Here is an 18127-nt window from a genome sequence, read left to right as displayed (position 1 = left end):
AAATATGTGTAACCTATGAAAGACCATGGTCATGCAATCAGTATTGATTTGATCCATTCAAAATGATTTAACTGGGCTAAGGATATAATCTAATGGTTATGCAGAAAAAACCACCTCCATAAGCCAGAGCTAAGCATTTGCTGCAGCTACTTTTTCTAATGTATGACATTCTCCCAGGAGTGGCATCTCACTGTTGTCTTTACTTGCATTCATCTGACCATCAATTACTTGGAGCATTTTTTTATGTTTGTTGGCCTTTTGGATCCCTTCTGTGGTGAATATTCTATTCATATCCTCTCCTCATTTTTGGTTAGGGTCATTTGTCATTTGTTTTCTTGTTGCTGAGTTTGGTGAGCTCCTTACATATTTTGGTTTTATTAGCCTCTTGTCTGATGTATAGCATGTAAAGATCTTCTCCCATTCTGTAAGGGGTCTCTTTGTTTGGGTGGTGGTTACTATGGCTGTGCAGAAGGTTTTTAATTTGAGTTAGTCCCGTTGGTTGATTTTTGGTTTAGTCTTCTTTGTAATTGGATTTTTATCATTGAAGATGTCTTTAAAATTTAGATGGAAAAGAGTTATGCCAATATTTTCCTCCAAGTATAATATTTTCCTTCCTACTATCTGGTCTACCACCCAAGTCCTTGATCCACTTGGAATTTACTTTTGTGTTTGGTGAAAGGTAGTAGTTCAGTTTCATTCTTCTGCTTGTTTCAACCCAATTTTTCCATACCACTTGTTGAAAAGACTCTCCTTTCCCCATTTAATAGTCTGGGCACCTTTGTCAAAGATTAGATGTCCATAGTTGTGGGGGCTTATTTTGGGTCTCTCAGTTCTACTTTACCTTGTCCTCACCATAAAACAACAATGGTAGGGATAACCCAGTGTCCGATGGGAGGCTGAGGTATCTTGTCCTGCCACTTGAGGAAGACTGGTCCTGAAATGAATGCACCCTGCAATGTTCCCGTGAGTTTAGACCAATAGGGACTTCGATGTTACACAGGCTCAGGTGCTAAATATAAACATATAAATTTAAAGATGGACCCTGGATCAGATGAATGGTGGTAAATAGTTAATTTTAGCCACAGAATCTTTTTTTTTTTTTCAAGAACAGGAGCTACTCTCTGCCCTAATCCAACATTTTAGATCTTTTCTCTACTCTGACACCATTCTCAGAGACAATATTTTTATTCCAAGTTTAATACAATAGCCAAAATATGCAAGTAAAGCAACCTACTTGCCCATGGACTGGTAACTGAATAGGAAAGTTATGAGATATAAACAATGGTGGTGATTATTATAAGTAAAGTAAGTAAAGAGATAAAGTGCAATTACCAGATGGCTTACCTCACTGGTGGAATATAGATGGTAAAGTAAATGAATTTGCATAGAGAGAGAGAAAAAAACACAGACAAACTAACTGGAGGGGGGCAGAGAACTTTGGTGGAGGGTGTGGTGACTTACAAATACCATGTGTGGGAATGAAATTATACTCCTGAAATTTTATATCTTTGTAAAACACTGTCAAATCACTAATAACAAAAAGGAAACAAACATCTGCTCCACATCTTGTCTCTAATTCTGCAGCAGTGATAATTCTGGTTGGGGGGGGGGGTGCTGCTTCTCAGAAACCGTAGCATATATACCATTTTGAAATGGCAAAACTACCCATCGTTGAGGGGGAAAATTAATTGTATGTCTCGAAGTTTTTAAAACACAGACTGAGTCTTTTTAATATATAGGCTGTGTATTTGATATGCGGACTCTCTCTAAAGCCTAGACCAAGTAGATCAGAAGCAACCAATGGCACAGCTATATACAAGATACTGGGTACTATACAGCAAACCCTAACAAAAGGACTTTTCAAAGTTAACCCAATTACCAAATAATGTGATGATAACATTAAATATCCATTGTCTTTTTGAACCCTAAGACAGCAGGAACCTCACATCTCCACTATAGAGCCTATATTTTCCCCAGTCCTGGAACCTTAGGATAGGGCCCACTTTCCCACATGCCTCTCCCAATCCATATCCAATAATATTGCATCTTCCAATCGCAACCTAATCAATGCAACGATTGCCACCTCAACATGCTTCAGCCCAGACTGTGTCCAGAGACTTCAGGTATGGAATGACAACCCTTCAGCTTCATTACTCGGGTGAGGCCTTTCCTTTCATAGTATTCTCTAATTCCATCCCAGATGGATCACTTTCTAACAAAGTCCCAAAAGCTAGAGATAGACCAGGTTCTGTGAGAGAGAGCATATGTTCACACGTATCCATAAACTAGAGCAAAATATATAGCTGAAAGCAGAAGTACACTAGAGTTTGCAGTAAGTATCCCCCTAACACTTCCTCTCCACTATTCCAACCTTTGGGTCCATGATTGCTCAACAATTTGTTTGGCTTTGTATGTTAACTCTCTTATCAGCCACCAGGTTACAGATGCCATCAGGATGCTGGCCAGGCTTCCCTAGACTGAAGACCCCACCAATGTGTCCTGGAGCTCCGCTTCCCCAGAGACCCACCCTACTAGGGAAAGAGAGAGGCAGACTGGGAGTATGGACTGACCAGTCAACGTCCATGTTCAGCGGGGAAGCAATTACAGAAGCCAGACCTTCTACCTTCTGCAACCCACAATGACCCTGGGTCCATGCTCCCAGAGGGATAGAGAATGGGAAAGCTATCAGGGGAGAGGATGGGATATGGAGATTGGGTGGTGAGAATTGTGTGGAGTTGTACCTCTCCTACCCTATGGTTTTGTTAATTTATCCTTTCTTAAATAAAAAATAAATTTAAAAAAATTCATTATCTGAAAAAAGCAAAAAAAAAAAAAATGTTCCCTTTGAATACTTGCCCCACAGGTTACTGTTTACAGGGTTAGAAGAAGGAAGTACTTTTGACTTCCAGTGAAGGATATCCTAACACATGTGCCAGGGTAACTATTTCACTGAATGTAAGTGAACTGCTTATCTTTATGAGGTTTGTTTGTTTGTTTTGTTTATTTATTTATTTTTCCCTTTTGTTGCCCTTTTTATTGTTGTAGTTACTATTGTTGTTGTCATTTTGGATAGGACAGAGAGAAATGGAGAGAGGAGGGGAAGACAGAGAGGGGGAGAGAAAGATAGACACCTGCAGACTTGCTTCACCACATGTGAAGCGACTCCCCTACAGGTGGGGAGCTGGGCTGGAATCCGGATCCTTATTCTGGTCCTTGCGCTTTGTGCCATGTGCGCTTAACCTGCTGGCTGCTGCTGGACTCCCAATTATCTTTATGCTATCTTTGCAGTAAGTGTATTAGTACTGGGACAATATGAATAATGAAAACATTTGAGAATGAGAGGGGAAGAAAGACCACTATCTCGTTTCTTTTAAGAAGAGGTTTTAATAAGACCACAAATACAGATTTAGAGAACTTGAGCTACAAAGGATGTAGAAATTTTGAATTGTCTGTATTCCTGTTATCTCTCCATCCAACCATCTTATAACAGCCTTATTGCAACTGGGGTGATGAATGCAGAAAAGTCAGACAGAAAAAGGAATGTGTAAAGATAAAAGAGTAGAGGGTTTTTAAAAATCCACACAACAAAGAAGTAACTACATGATGCTTTTGTTATCCTTTGTTTCCAAAAGCCATCTGGGCACTAGTTGAAAGCCAGAGTTCCACAAAAATAGAAGCAGTCCACAAAGAGACCCTGATGTTTCTAGGGGGAAAAACATAATACAGAAAAAGTTGGATAAAGCTACCACAAGAAGGTTTTCTCCCACACTTTAAAGTAAAATTCTAAACTTATACAATAAATAACCTTTTTTTAAAAAAGGATCTTAAAGCACTTAAAAGCCTTAAGAAAAAAATTCAACAGAGACTTTCAAGTCCTAATATGCATAGATGTAGAGTGTAAGTTATTTTCTCAAGTGCCAGGGTCATCAAAAACAGACCATTGTTGCTTCCTTCTGTTTTAACTGTCCTCTGCTTCCCCAGAGCCCTGCCCCACTAGGGAAAGAGAGAGGCAGGCTGGGAGTATGGATTGACCCCATGTTCAGCGGGGAAGCAATTACAGAAGCCAGACCTTCCACCTTCTGCATCCCACAATGATCTTGGGTCCATACTCCCAGAGGGTTAAACAATAGGAAAGCTATCAGGGGAGGGGATGGGATACAGAGGTCTGGTGATGGGAATTGTGTGAAGTTGTACCCCTCTTATACTATGGTTTTGTCTATGTTTCCTTTATATAAATAAAATATTCATAAAAAAGACTTTCTTGTCTATTTACACCCTTCCTCACTATACATGAAAACTAACTTATGTAATAAAAATGAAACAATTCCATTATTTTCTCAGGTGGCACCAGCTTCTCTTAAGAGAAGTAATTTTTTAAAAAAAAAAATTCACTGATGTCAAGAGACTGAGTAGTAATAACTTTGACAAAGGTTTAACAGTAAAGGAATAGGGAGTGAATGGTGGCACACCTGGTTAAGCATACATATTACCATGCACAAGGCCCAAGTTTGAGCCCCTGTTCCTCACCTGTAGGTATCTCTGTCTCTCTCCCTCTCTGTCTCCCCCCTCTCAATTTCTCTCTGACCTATCTAATAAAGAAAAATATTACAGTTGACACAGTTGAAATTAAAAAGAAAGAAAACAGTAAAGGAATATGCCTCTATACAGTAGAAAGAGACTGTCTTAGAACTTCTAGAGACAACAAAAGACAATGGAGTGGAGGGAAATCAGGCTAGGGACATTAGTGGGTAAATTATAAATGTATGCCTGTAATCTTATTCACAATTGCCTAGGATGAACATTAAGGCACTATTATAGATTCTCTTTTTTGTACAAGCCTCCTCTCCTCAGGTAGAATCATAATGAAGATGGAACAGAATACTACTCAGCTATACAAAAAGGTAAAATAGTGCCTTTTGCTACGTCATGCTAAGCAAAATAAACCAGAAGTACAAACACTGGATGGTTTCATTCACATGTGAAGTATAAAGAAATAAAGCAAACACAGTTAAACAAAAATCACTGCTGAGTTTCTAAAACAGAACCAAGGTTACCAAAGTAAGGAGATAAGAGCAATAATATTGGCACCTTGATGGTGGGCACTGGTGTAGTCATACACAGTTTGATGAGTGGTGAAGGTGTACCCCCTAAAATATTATATCTTGCAAAATAACTATTTCAATTTAAAACAGGAAAAAGTATGAAGGTGAGACATGTTTGGGGGTGAGAGGAATAGAAGATTTTATCCTTATCAAGATAAACATATTCATACCATATGATGCAAAAACTATGTTTCTTAATATCATCAGAGGAGTTCTTAAAATTTTCTGTCCATACAAACCCTGCACATAATGATTATAGAAGCTAATCATAATTGCTAAAAACTCAAATGTCCTTCAGTAGGTGAGAGGATAAATAAAATAAGGTGTATCCAAATTATGGAATATTATTCGGCATTAAAAGGACATGTATTATCAAGCCATAAGAGGGGTTGAGCTCTGGTGCAGTTGGTTGAGTGCACAATGCCCTAGTTTCAAGCCCCAATCCCAAGCTGCAGGAGGAAACTCCATGAGCAGTGAAGCTTCTCTCTTTCTCTATCTCTATCTCTACTTTCCCTCTCTATTTCTCTCTTACTCTCCACACATTTATGCCAAAAAAAAACACAGAAATAAAGAATTTATGAGAACATATAAAATAATCATAAATGCATATTGTGAAATAGAAAAGCCAATCTGAAAAGGCAACGTGTATAATTACAACTCTGAAATTTCTGGGAAAAGGTAAAAATTAATTAGCATTTTGACAAGGGCTGAGATTGAGAAAGAGTGATAAAAGCATATCTGGATTTTTAGAGTAGTGAAAATTCTCTATTAGAATGCTATTATAATGATAAATGTAAGTCATTATACGTTTGTCCAAAGTCACAGAATTCATAAAATCAAGAGCACTTCTTAAAATAAACTGTGGTCTTTGAGTAATGATGATATATCTATGTAGGTTTGTTATTCCTAACAAAAATACACTCTGGTGAATTTGGGGCCTCAACCCCTTGTCTACCAAGGTTCACAGAAAACACAATTAACTATTCTATATGGAAAACACAAAACAAGGAGTTGTCAGACCAGAAGAAGGCCTGAATGAGAGCCCAAGAGATAATATCTCATGCTGTCAGCTCTGGCTACCTTCCACACTAATCGGCAGCTATCTTTCCCTTTCTCTTTTTCCTGCAGAACTAAGTACTGTGTCCTCCAAACAGCATTTCCCTCTACATCCACACAAAAAACCACAAACCATGGACAAACGTCAGGCAGAGTCCTGTTCCAGTTTGTGTGGAGTGTGAGGTAACAAGATGAGGCACAGCTGGAAACTTAAGGTATATTTGTGATTTGTGGTACATGGCAGAAAGGAAACATGATCTCAAGAGAGGTGGAGAGAGAATGGGCACTCAGCACCAGGGGCAGCTCAGAAGATGATGGAATCCAGCCTAAGGTTCTGCTGTTACCACAGTATCTGTTCCCAGAGAAAGTCTGAGTCTAGGATCATGAGTTTTCTACGACACTAGAAGAAGACGTGTGTGACGCAACTGAGCTCTCATGTATTATCTCACATCCCAAACTAGTTCTTAAGTCTGGCTTATGCTACCTAAAAAGCAAATCCTCCTCTCACCAATCCTTGTGGATACCTCTTCCACTGCCCAAGAAAGAATCACAATGGGGCAACATCTTAAATCAGGTCCAACCACATGTGGGGGATCAAGCTCTAGCCTAAAGGTTATGCAGTTCAGGTCTGCCTGACTCCGTAATAGGGAAATAAACTGTGCAGGTATTGACTGAAAGTTATAATCTTTGGGGAAGCCAAAGACCCAATGTTGCAGTCAGGTTTTAGGTGGAGAACTTTAGTTCGAATCCACTGCTCCTGGAGGCTATTTTTTCCCTTTTGTTGCTCTTGTTGTTTATCATTGTTGTTGTTATTGCTGTCATTGTTGGATAGGAAAGAGAGAAATCAAGAGAGGAAGGGAAGACAGAGAGGGGGAGAGAAAGACAGACACCTGCAGACCTGCTCCACCACTTGTGAAGTGACCCCCTGCCCCGTAAGTGGGGAGCCAGGAGCTTGAACCAGGATCCTTATGCCGGTCCTTGCGCTTTGTGCCATGTGTGCTTATCCCACTACGCTACCACCCAGCCCCAAGAACTTTAGTTCTCTTGCTTCTGCCAAAATCCAAGTCTAGAAAAAGGCTCCTGAACACATAATTTCATTGTGAAATCAGAAAGTGAAGAATGTCAGGATTTGAATGGGATCCTGCCAGATAGTACTGAAGCTCTATCAACTTAGTCATTGCCTACGATCAGTCCTCAGCCATTTTCCTCTTTCTTATCGTCCCAAAACCCTGACCCTCAAAACACCACTTGTTTTTACATTCAGGTCAACCATACATCATGCCACATTCATCTGTCTCACACTTTCAAGAGTTTATATAATAGGGGGGAAGCAATTCAAAAGATTGTATATCTGAAAGATCGTATATATGAAAGGAAGCACCAGTAGTTGAAAAATCTGTTCAGTAATCAATGGGGCAAAGACTAGATACCTCACATTATAAAATACGGTACAAAGTCCACGAAAGCACTAAACATCATAATTTGAAGTGAAAGGCTATACAAAGCCAAAATTATAGGCATAATAACATCTCTCAGGAAGTAAGAATGACTGAAAAACAAATTAGTTGAGCGTTCATCTGAGAAATTATAAAATAAGAATTGAATAATTTTTAAAACTATGATAAGATGTCAATAATGAAGCACAAAAAGCAATGAAACAAAAAAAAAAGAGAGAGAGAGAGAAAGAAAGGATTAACAACAAAAATTAAGCCTAATTTTGAAGACAACTAATCTAGGTAAATCTATAGCAAGATAAATCAAGAAAAAAAATCTTAATAAGTACACAAAATTCAGAATTTTAAAAAAGAAGGAAGCTCACTACCTGTATTGCACATACTTTCTTAATTATAAATGAATATTTTGGCTCCTAAACAGTAAGTTCGAAATTGATAATTGACCCAGGAAGCAGTGCAGTAGAAAAAGTGTTGGAATCTCACACATGAAGTCAAGAGTTTAATCCCCAACATTGCACCATGTGTGCCACAGTGGTACCCTGGTTAGGTGGGGAGGCCTCTTCCCAGGCAAAAACTTTAGGGCTTACCTGCTCTGTTGCACACCAGATAGATGCAGGGGCCCTAGAAGGAATGTTCCAGGGCAGTAGGGGTGAGCGGCTGGATCTTTCCCTATGTAGCAAGAGGCACCACCAGAGATCACCAGGGGAATGTTTTGTGCACAAAATCCATTTATTGAACTGCAAAGCAGTGTTTATGAGGGGTCACAGGAGGAAGTGATATGTGTATACCATATATGGTAGGGAGGCAAAAGGTATGGGGCAGGGTCAGGACTTTTCCAATAATTGTTGAGCAAGAAGTTTAATAAGTTAAAGGAACAAGAAAGCAAGGTTATCAGTAACCAGCAGCCAGAGGGGGGTCCTGAGGGCAGAGAGAAGATAGATATGATCAAAGGAATGGAATGGGTGGAGAAGTAGGGAGGCGACTTTCAGGCAAAACAATGATTATGTTGATAATAAGGGAGTGAGCTATTGTGAGGCAGGAAGGATGACAGAGGGAACTTTGCCCTGGTGGTCGTTTTCTTCCATGTTCAATCTCAAGTAGAGAGAGACTGACAGAAAGGTTGTGCCATCCAGGCTCCCACTTTTAAATAGGAGGTCCCACACCATGCTCAACCATACCCTCACAATTTCCCACAGTTTATAATCTTTTTGTATAAAAAATACAAAAACAGAAAACTAGCTCAATAACTGCTAAAAATAAAAGAATGATAGATAAAAGCTTCAAAAAACAAGTCACCACCCAGATAATTTATTCAAACGGCTTTCACCAATAAGTCAAAGAATAGATAGTAATTTATATTGTCAATAATTTGTCCTAGAGTACAGAAATAGACAAAACTGCCTCTAACTCTGTATAATATATGACAAAATTAGTGTGTGCATTTAACCAGGTTTGCCACCACCTGTTGGTATGCTTTTAAAAACCTCTTCTGTTTCATTTGGTTTAATCCTCCCTGCTTAACACTATTCTATTTACATAACCACTTCATTCTATTTACATAACCGCTGTTAACAAGCACCACCCTCCCTCCAGGGCATTGGTGGTTCAGTGATAGAATTCTTGCCTGCTCCACCCCCTCTCCTTGTCATACCCTGATTTTCACCAGTCACTTTTCTCTCCACCCTCTCTGAGTCGCATCCTGTTCCCACCCTACTGTGAAGCCAGCCCGGCGAAAACAACCACCACCTGGCCCCAATATATGGCAAAATTAGATAGACATTCAAGAAACTAAAGCTACAGGTCATATGGTATCTTTCATTTCTCTCTCTCTCTCTCTCTCTCTCACACACACACACACACACACACACACACACACACACACACACCCTGTTTTTCTTTTTAAAAAAATTAAAAAGAGAAATTTGGGCTAAAAAGACTCCTCAGTGGTGTTGTTCTTATAGAAAACCCTGGGTTCATTCTCTAGCAACGAACAAACACACACAGGGTATGACCATGTACACAGAAAAACTGGTAAAATTAGAATAGTATAGCAAAAGGATAGATAAAGGATCATCAAAAATCAACAGCTTCTCTAACCGATATTTATCATTTAAATAGCAATATGTCAGCTACATGAACAATAATGTCTACAGATTTATGAACTAACCTAACTAAAAACTTGACAAAATCATTCTTAAAGCATGTAGACTATATTAAATGGCATTTAGTAGATAGCCATATAAGTGGACTAAAAATGAGATGTGATACCAAAAGTTCTGAGCAATTTAAATAAATGCCATAGAATGGCCATTTGGATAAATTCAGTATGCAGCAATATTCAACTTAAACAACAAAAGGCAAAATATTAAAAGTGGAAGTAGATATACTGAATGATATGAGACATATGGGAATATGATATTGCATTGAGAAAAAAAAAGTATGTCACTGTTGAAGTAAAGCAAGACTATACTAGGTTATTTGGTTTTTCCAGTCTCCAATGAAAATTGCTTAGGACTGGGGAGATAGCATAGTGGTTATGCAAGAGACTTCTTTTTTTTATTTTTATTTATTCCCTTTTGTTGCTCTTGTTGTTTTATTGTTGTAGTCATTATTGTTGTCATTGTTGTTGGATAGGACAGAGAGAAATGGAGAGGGGAGGGGGAAGACAGAGAGAGGGAAAGAAAGACAGACACCTGTAGACCTGTTTCACCGCTTGTGAAGCGACACCCCTGCAGGTGGGGAGCCAGGGCTTGAACCAGGATCCTTATGCGAGTCCTATGCAAGAGACTTCTATATCTGAAACTTCAAAGTCTCAGGTTTAATTCTTTGTACCATAATAAACCGAACTGAGCATTTCTCTGGGTACATATAATAAGAATAACAGTGGCCTGTTAATGGGAATAATTTGACCTTACTGTCTATCTCACTTATACTCAGCCTATGTGAGTAAGTGTTCCAGCATAGGGCCTGGACTGATGGACTGCTGTCTAGATAAAATACAGTAATAATCTGACATCATGACTCACAGCATTGGAATCACTGTGGTGGCATTGTTTGAAAAGTAACAACATCAATGTCAGCAATAATTAGTCAATTAGTTATGTTAAGTATTCCCAAATTATGAGGGTCTGTGACATTTCTTTTCAACTGTCCACAAGGTCCCTGGAAACTTCAAATATATTGGTGAATAATAAGTACCCCTTAGGAATGAATAGTGGTTTCAGCTTTCAGCATGGCCAGCCTCTGGGGTAGCATTTCCATCTTTTGGACAAGAAATAGAAAATTGCATTCTCATCGCCAGCTCTGCCGAGGGCCACAAACAAAACTGTAAAGATTATTGTTCTCCAAGAAACATAAGCATTACCACAGGCCAACAAAATCATTAGTTACCCACTCAATACTTCAGTAATGATTAAAATGAAAAGGGAAGCTCAGTCTCCTGGGATTGTCCAGAGTAACACATGATAATAACAGCATTCATTTCTACCTCCAATGCCACTATGCTACCCTTAAAAAAATTTTCTATTTCCATACCCCAAGAGTGTGTACAATAAGTCTGCCTTGCATATTCAACATCTGCATGTTCATTCTATCTATAAAATAATTGAATTAAAATTAAAATATTAAAATAGGAATTAAAGGTTTATTTTAACCTCCTTATTAAAGGAAGTGACCCAACTAGGTGTTACATTTCTACCAGGACTTTTCAAATTTACTTTAAAGAGGGTTTGTTTACTTCCTTTCTTTTCCCTGACTCTTTTGTCACACTGCTATGTGACCCACATTAAAAGTGAAGATTCCTTCTGAAGAATGTACTGGGATTATTTAGAATCTGGATTAAAATGAATGGTGCCTTCCTGAACTAAAATTAAATTACTTTTTAAAATGTAGCAAAAGAAACAAATGACGAGTGACTCCTCTAAGTTTATATCCTTACCTATATGTTCAAAGTTTCTAAGCAAATATTATTCATAAAAGCAGAACAGCTAAATTAGTGGTGTTTCTAAGGAATATTGACATTAAAAATAAAATCACTAAAGAGGGCTATACAAGGCTCCTGTAAGTAATTCAACTTGATACAAAAGAAATAAACTTGATTAACACTGGAAAAGCACCGTACCTTACAAATCTACTGCATCAGAACTTATTCAATGAGTCTTCAGATCTGGAAGGGTCAATACTATTTTGTGACTGGAAGAGCAGAGATGAGTGGATTGCTCTAACAGACTCTGAGCAAAAACAGGCTTTCTGAGATGAATCCTATGTTCCTTCCATCACTATTTCCACCGTGACTGCTAATAAAAAAATAAATAAATAAAAACTTGAAACTTCACCTTTGACAAATACTGGCGGGGGTGGGGGGGAATGTGAAATTCTTTTCATTGACTGTTGGGACATTCTTGGCTTCCTGTTTGCTCCTCTCTCCAGTTCCCACTACCTGCACCCCAACATCATCTCACCTGCTTTTCCGTCTTCTGTTTTCTGTCTTTCTGTTCTTAAATTAGCAACTTTCTGCTAGGGGGACTGTTTAAAGAAAGATTCCTCTGGTAGAAAGACATTAGCAACCCTCCCTTCTGCACCCTGCAGTAGCCTGCAAGAGGGGTCAGAAGGTGCCAAAATGTCTGCATCCTCTACCACTACCTTTCCACCTGACTGTTAATGCTATAAAATGCAGATGAATGCAGATGTGCACCTGACGACATGGAAGAGTTAATCCTCTCAGGGTCCCATGCATCCTCTGAACCCACTACCAGTCAACGCCCATGTTCAGCAGGGAAGCAATTACAGAAGCCAGACCTTCTACCTTCTGCAACCCTCAACGACCCTGGGTCCATGCTCCCAGAGGGATAGAGAATGGGAAAGCTATCAGGGGAGGGGGTGGGTTATGGGGATTGGGTGTTGGGAATTGTGTGGAGTTGTACCCCTCCTACCTTATGCTTTTGTTCACTAATCCTTTCTTAAATAAAAAATTAAAAAAAAAAAAGAAAAAAAAAGAAATTTAAAGACCTCATCTCTCTCTCTCTCTCTCTCCCCCTCACTCCCTCCCTCCCTCTCTCCCTCTCCCCCTCTCCTCCTCTCCCCCTCTCCCTCTCTCCCTCTGTCCCTCTCCTCCTCTCCCCCTCTCCTCCTCTCCCTCTAAAGCATCTACTTTTCTCTATTCTATCCCTGCTTTGTCTCAATAAACGCTTGTCTCCCTGAAATATGTCTGTCTCTCTTGTGATTCTTCCATGTAAATAGTAGCAACAGAACTTAAAAGGGAACCTTTATGCCTTTTGTCCAGTTTCCTCTTGCTCCCCTGCAACATTTCGTTATAAAATGCTGTGTGTGTGTGTGTGGGGGGGCTCTCTCATATTTCTCTTGTATTGCTCACAGTACTCCTAGCCACCAAATGTGAGAGGTTTCACCCCATTGCCCAACCAATTCATTGGCATCAGCTAGGCACCCTATAATTCAACAAAGTTTTGATACAATTTATCAGGAGTGGCATCAAATCCCACAAGCTAAAAGCTCAGTCCCTCAATACTTCAGCCCCACTCCAGACACCAATTATAAGTTCCAGGTTGTCATCTCTACTTCTGATTTACTGGCTATCTACTAGGGTTCCCAGAATGCATGTAAAACCAAAGACCTGTTGTCCCATGGCACAGAAAGTGGGACACTTTCACAACAGTTTTCTTTAGGAAGGGAAAAGTAATTTATAGTCATATCATCCCAATAGAGGCAGGAGCCTGGGCTCAACTCTTACCTTTTAGTTGCTTTGTTTCAGGTAATAGTTACATCTGCAGAAAGAAGGCCTGGGACCCCAGGAGGTGAGTTCTGGGTCAAATAGGACAGTGATAAAGGCCATCATGTCTTTCTGCCTTCTGAATCAAAGCCTCCTCAGACAAAGCTTATAAGAGAGCAGAAATTCTACTATTTGAAGACAAAAGGCAAGCAGGAAAAGGGAGGGGTGGAGTGTGAATTTCTGCTCAATGTCCTTTCTTTTCAAATTCAGTTTTAACATTTTAGCTGCTCCTTGGAAGAACAATTCCTATGACCATAGTGCTGAGAGTTAATTGTTTTTGTTTAACTTAATCAATTTCAGGTCACCTTGTCCCTCTAGAGTCTTTTCAACTAGCTCTGTCCCTTTGGGGTCATGGTTTCATCCTCTGGTGTAATTTGCAGTAAGTTACTAGGGTGACTCACAGAACTAGAGGAACACTAATTTATATTTACAGGCTTGTTGTCTAATAAAATACCTTTCCGGTGATACAGATAAATGGCTAAATAAAGAGATGCAATGAGTGAGATTCAGAAGGGTGCTTTGTATAGGGATTTCTGTCTCTATGAGGTTGAAATGTACAACCTTCTGAGAGCTCCACCAGGAATCTCTCCAAGTCCCAGAGCTGAAGAGATATTTAATGAGGTTTTATTACAAAAGCAGGAACAAGTTTTTTATTGAGGAAATGTTTGACAAAGTGTTGTCACAAAAATCTCAGATAAATGTTAGCAAACCTCACCCCCCAGCAAATAGCCATCTCCTTCCCCCACAAGACAATGAACCCCCAACCCATTCTCATGCTCCCTCCTCTTCCCTGTTTGAATCATTGGATTGACTGAAACAGATCGTCATTCATCAGTATTTCACCCTCTATTTTTTTGTGTTATGCTTCTAGCATCTCACCTATGATATGAGTGAGATCATTCAGTATTGGTGCTTCTCCTTTTGGATTACTTCACTTAGGGCTAGGTCTGCTGAGGGCCTGAGTCCTGGAAGGACATTAGCAACCCCTCCCCTGCTCCCCGCAAGTGGCCAGGAAGAGGGGCCAGAAACTACAGGCTACATACACCAGCAGCATATCCCTCTCTACCTGACTGCTAAGGCCATAAAATGCAAATGAATGCAGATGTGAGCACCTGAAGACAAAGGCTGAAGTAAATTCCCTCAGTATCTGGTGCATCCCCCAACTCACTTTAAAGTTAGAAGACCTAGGAAACTGGGGGCTCTCATCTATCTTCCTGTCTCTCTGTTTCTCTGTCTCTTTCTTGCCTGCACAGCTTTAACTGTATATTTTTTCCTTTCTTTTCTGTCCCTGCCTTGTCTCAATACTCATCTCCTCAAACATGGCTGTTTCTTTTGTGATTATCGCATGGAGATTTCAATCTAGAACTTGACCAGCAAAGTTTAGATGGGATCTCGGTGACCTTTGCCCTGTTCCCTCTGCAATATAACCGGCTATTAGCTGATCTTTGGCCCCTCATTTTTCACCATAGATAGGGGTTGGATTTAAAAACTGAAGTTCCAGGGGAGTCGGGCGGTAGCGCAGCGGGTTAAACAAGCGCACATGGCGCAAAGTGCAAGAACTGACTGAAGAATCCCGGTTGGAGCCCCGGGCTCCCCACCTGTAGGGGAGTCACTTCACAGGCAGTGAAGCAGGTCTGTAGGTGTCCATCTTTCTCTCCCCCCTCTGTCTTCCCCTCCTCTATCCATTTCTCTGTGTCCGAACAACGACAACATCAATAACTACAACAATAAAAAACAAAAGGACAACAAAAGGGAAACTATATATATATATATATAGTTTCTTTATATATATATATAGAATTTGAATAAAATCACTTAAGGGTTTATATATATATATATATATAGAAACTATATATATATACATATATATATATAGTTTCTATATATATATATATAGAATTTGAATAAAATCGCTTAAGGGTTTATTTAAAAAAAAACTCAAGTTCTAGGAAGTGGTGGTAAAGTCTGTTGCACAGCTAGTTGAACGGAGGTCCACAGGGTCGCATGCTGCAAGCTCTCCGCCTCCGCTGCCCGCCAGGCCAAGGCAGCAGGATCCCAGCCCAGCAGCAAGGCTGAGAGCAACCCCAGCAGCAGTGTCATGGCCCGGTGGAATGCCTACATCTACAACCTCATGGGGGGCGGGACCTGTCAGGACGCGGCCATCATGGGCTATAAGGACTCGCCCTCAGTCTGGGGCGCAGTTCCCGGAAAACATTCGGCAACATTACGCCAGCTGAGGTTGGTGTTCTAGTTGGTAAAGACCGGTCAAGATTTTTCGTGAATGGGCTGACGCTTGGGGGCCAGAAATGTTCTGTGATCCGGGACTCACTGAGGCAGGATGGAGAATTTACCATGGACCTTCATACCAAGAGCACCGGTGGAGGCCCCATCTTCAACATCACTGCCACCATGACTGCCAAGACTGTAGTCCTGCTGATGGGCAAAGAAGGTGTCCACGGTGGCAATGTTCAACAAGAAATGTTATGAAATGGCCTCCCACCTGCAGCCTGCTCAGTACTGACCTCGTTTTTCCCTTCCCCCTGCTACTCCCCACTGCTTTTGCTACCTGCCCTCATATACACATGCACCATTTTTATTTGGGGGGCCATTACCCCACACCCCTTATTGCTGCCAAAACCACATGGGCTGGGAGTTGGGGCTGGATGGAAAGATGCCTACCCATAACCCCCCCCCCCCCCGTGTGTGATTGGAAAACTTTTGTTTTGGGTTTTTTTTTTTCTAAATAAAAAAAGATTTTACTAAAAAAAACTCAAGTTTCTATCAATAGTTGTAGCTTGGTCATTCTGGTGACATATTCTGGCCGTAGGGCAAACACATTCTTTTTAAATTTTTAACCTCCTGCCTAAAGCTACCCATTAAAAGCACAAGATAGGGAGTCAGGCGGTGGCACAGCAGGTTAAGCGCAGGTGGCACAAAGTGCAAGGACCAGTGTAAGGATTCTGGTTCAAATCCCCGGCTCCCCACCTACAGGGGAGGCGCTTCACAAGTGGTGAAGCAGGTCTACAGATGTCTGTCTTTCTCTCCCCCTGTCTTCCCCTCTTCTCTCCATTTCTCTCTGTCTATCCAACAACAACAACATCAAGAACCACAATAATGTTAAACAACAAGGGCAACAAAAAAGGGAAAATAAATAAATAAATATTTTTAAAAAGCACAAGATACCCCTATCGCATAGGAAATGGAAAAGGTTTTGGTAACTTTGGTCAGACCAAATAAATATATGCTTCTCACTTTGAGTCACAGTATCACAAATGTGCTTTGGGGGTATGCATTAAGTTACAAACGTGGCATTATGCTGTGTTCCAGACTGCTCTTCAACTTTCTCAATAACATGTTTGAGATTTGTGTGTATATCAGGTTGACTGTCGTTGACTGTTGTGTGATTTTCGAGTGTCCTATAACAACCATAGCATTTTCATTTACTTGCCTAGTGCTAGAAGCCTTCTCTGCCCCCTTCCTTCTTGTATCAGATAGTGGTGTGACAAAACGCCTTAACCATGATTCCTTATTGACCTGTGAAAAACACATGGTAGCATGTATTTATGGATGTGGAGCAGTCATATGGGAAGCACTCACATAGTTTTTTGTTTTTGTTTTTGTTTTTTTATGAGAGTATTTCTCAGCTTAATTTACAGTGATACTGTGGACAGCACCTGGAACTTTGGAGTCTCAGGCATGATAGTTTGTCTGTTTACATAGCCACTATACTATCTCCTCAGCCCCTCAGACAGTCTTAATCTCAATAAGAACTAGCTGTTTGATTTTTAGGGGAAAAAATGTGCTATTTGTAGTCTCACTTGCAAAGCATAAAAAATATAGTCTTCCACATTCTCTACAACCTCAGTAACATATTCCTTTCTAACTATAACTAATCTATGTAGATGAAAATTACATCTCAGTGTCCTACTTTCACTTTTTGGATTACTATTCTATCTGCTAATTAGCAAATTAGATCTTTCCTTGTCTAGATTACCATCATACCCTTTGCCTATTTTCTCATTTTATTTCCTACCTTTTCCTTGTTTTTACTTTTAATGTTTTAATAGCCTTTATTTACTTTTGAATAGAGACAGAGATAAGTTAAGAAGGAAAGAGAAGGGAAGAGAGGAAGAAACACCTGCAGCATAGCTTCACCACTTGAAAAGCTTCCCCCCCTCCCTTCAGATGAGGACCAGGGGTCTTGAACCAAAGTCCTTGAGCATTTTAACATGTGCTCTCTATCAGACGCACCACCACCCAAACCCTTTCCTTGTTATTTTTAAAGAATTCACCTTACATTCTAAATTGATCCTCTCCTCTCTATATTTTACAAAATCCAAGTACAATCTCCCAAGCAATACTTTATCACCCTACTTTGTCAATTGCATCCTTAACTAAGCAAAAATCTTTCATTTCAATTTAACTATATTGGGTTATTTACCATGTTAGAATCTGTGCTTTTGGAATCTAATTTAAAATCTCTACTCCTAAGTAATAAAGTAGTTCCTTATGTTTCCTTCAGTAAGAGATGCCTAACCCTTCACAGTAAGGATTAAAATGCATCAAGTCAGCTCGCTATATTGATTAAGCAATATACCTATATTGATAAAATGCTCTATTATCTTGCATGTCGGAAGTCAGATTTTTTGTGACAGACACTAAACTTAGTCTCTGCTTTATTTTCAGTTCATTTTATCATGTATCATATTACCCTGATATAAACAAATTTC

General features: G+C 39.8%; 1 pseudogene; it reads left to right on the top strand.

The window, feature by feature from the left end:
- The first annotated feature begins 15495 nt into the window (after nt 1-15495).
- On the top strand, nt 15496-15918 carry LOC103109424 (profilin-1-like; annotated as a pseudogene).
- The last annotated feature ends 2209 nt before the right edge of the window (nt 15919-18127 follow it).

Source organism: Erinaceus europaeus, chromosome 3 (genome assembly GCF_950295315.1).
Source record: "Erinaceus europaeus chromosome 3, mEriEur2.1, whole genome shotgun sequence".
Lineage (NCBI taxonomy): Eukaryota > Metazoa > Chordata > Mammalia > Eulipotyphla > Erinaceidae > Erinaceus > Erinaceus europaeus.
The sequence above is the reverse complement of the archived record's forward strand: the minus strand, read 5'-3'. Positions and strand labels throughout refer to the sequence as shown.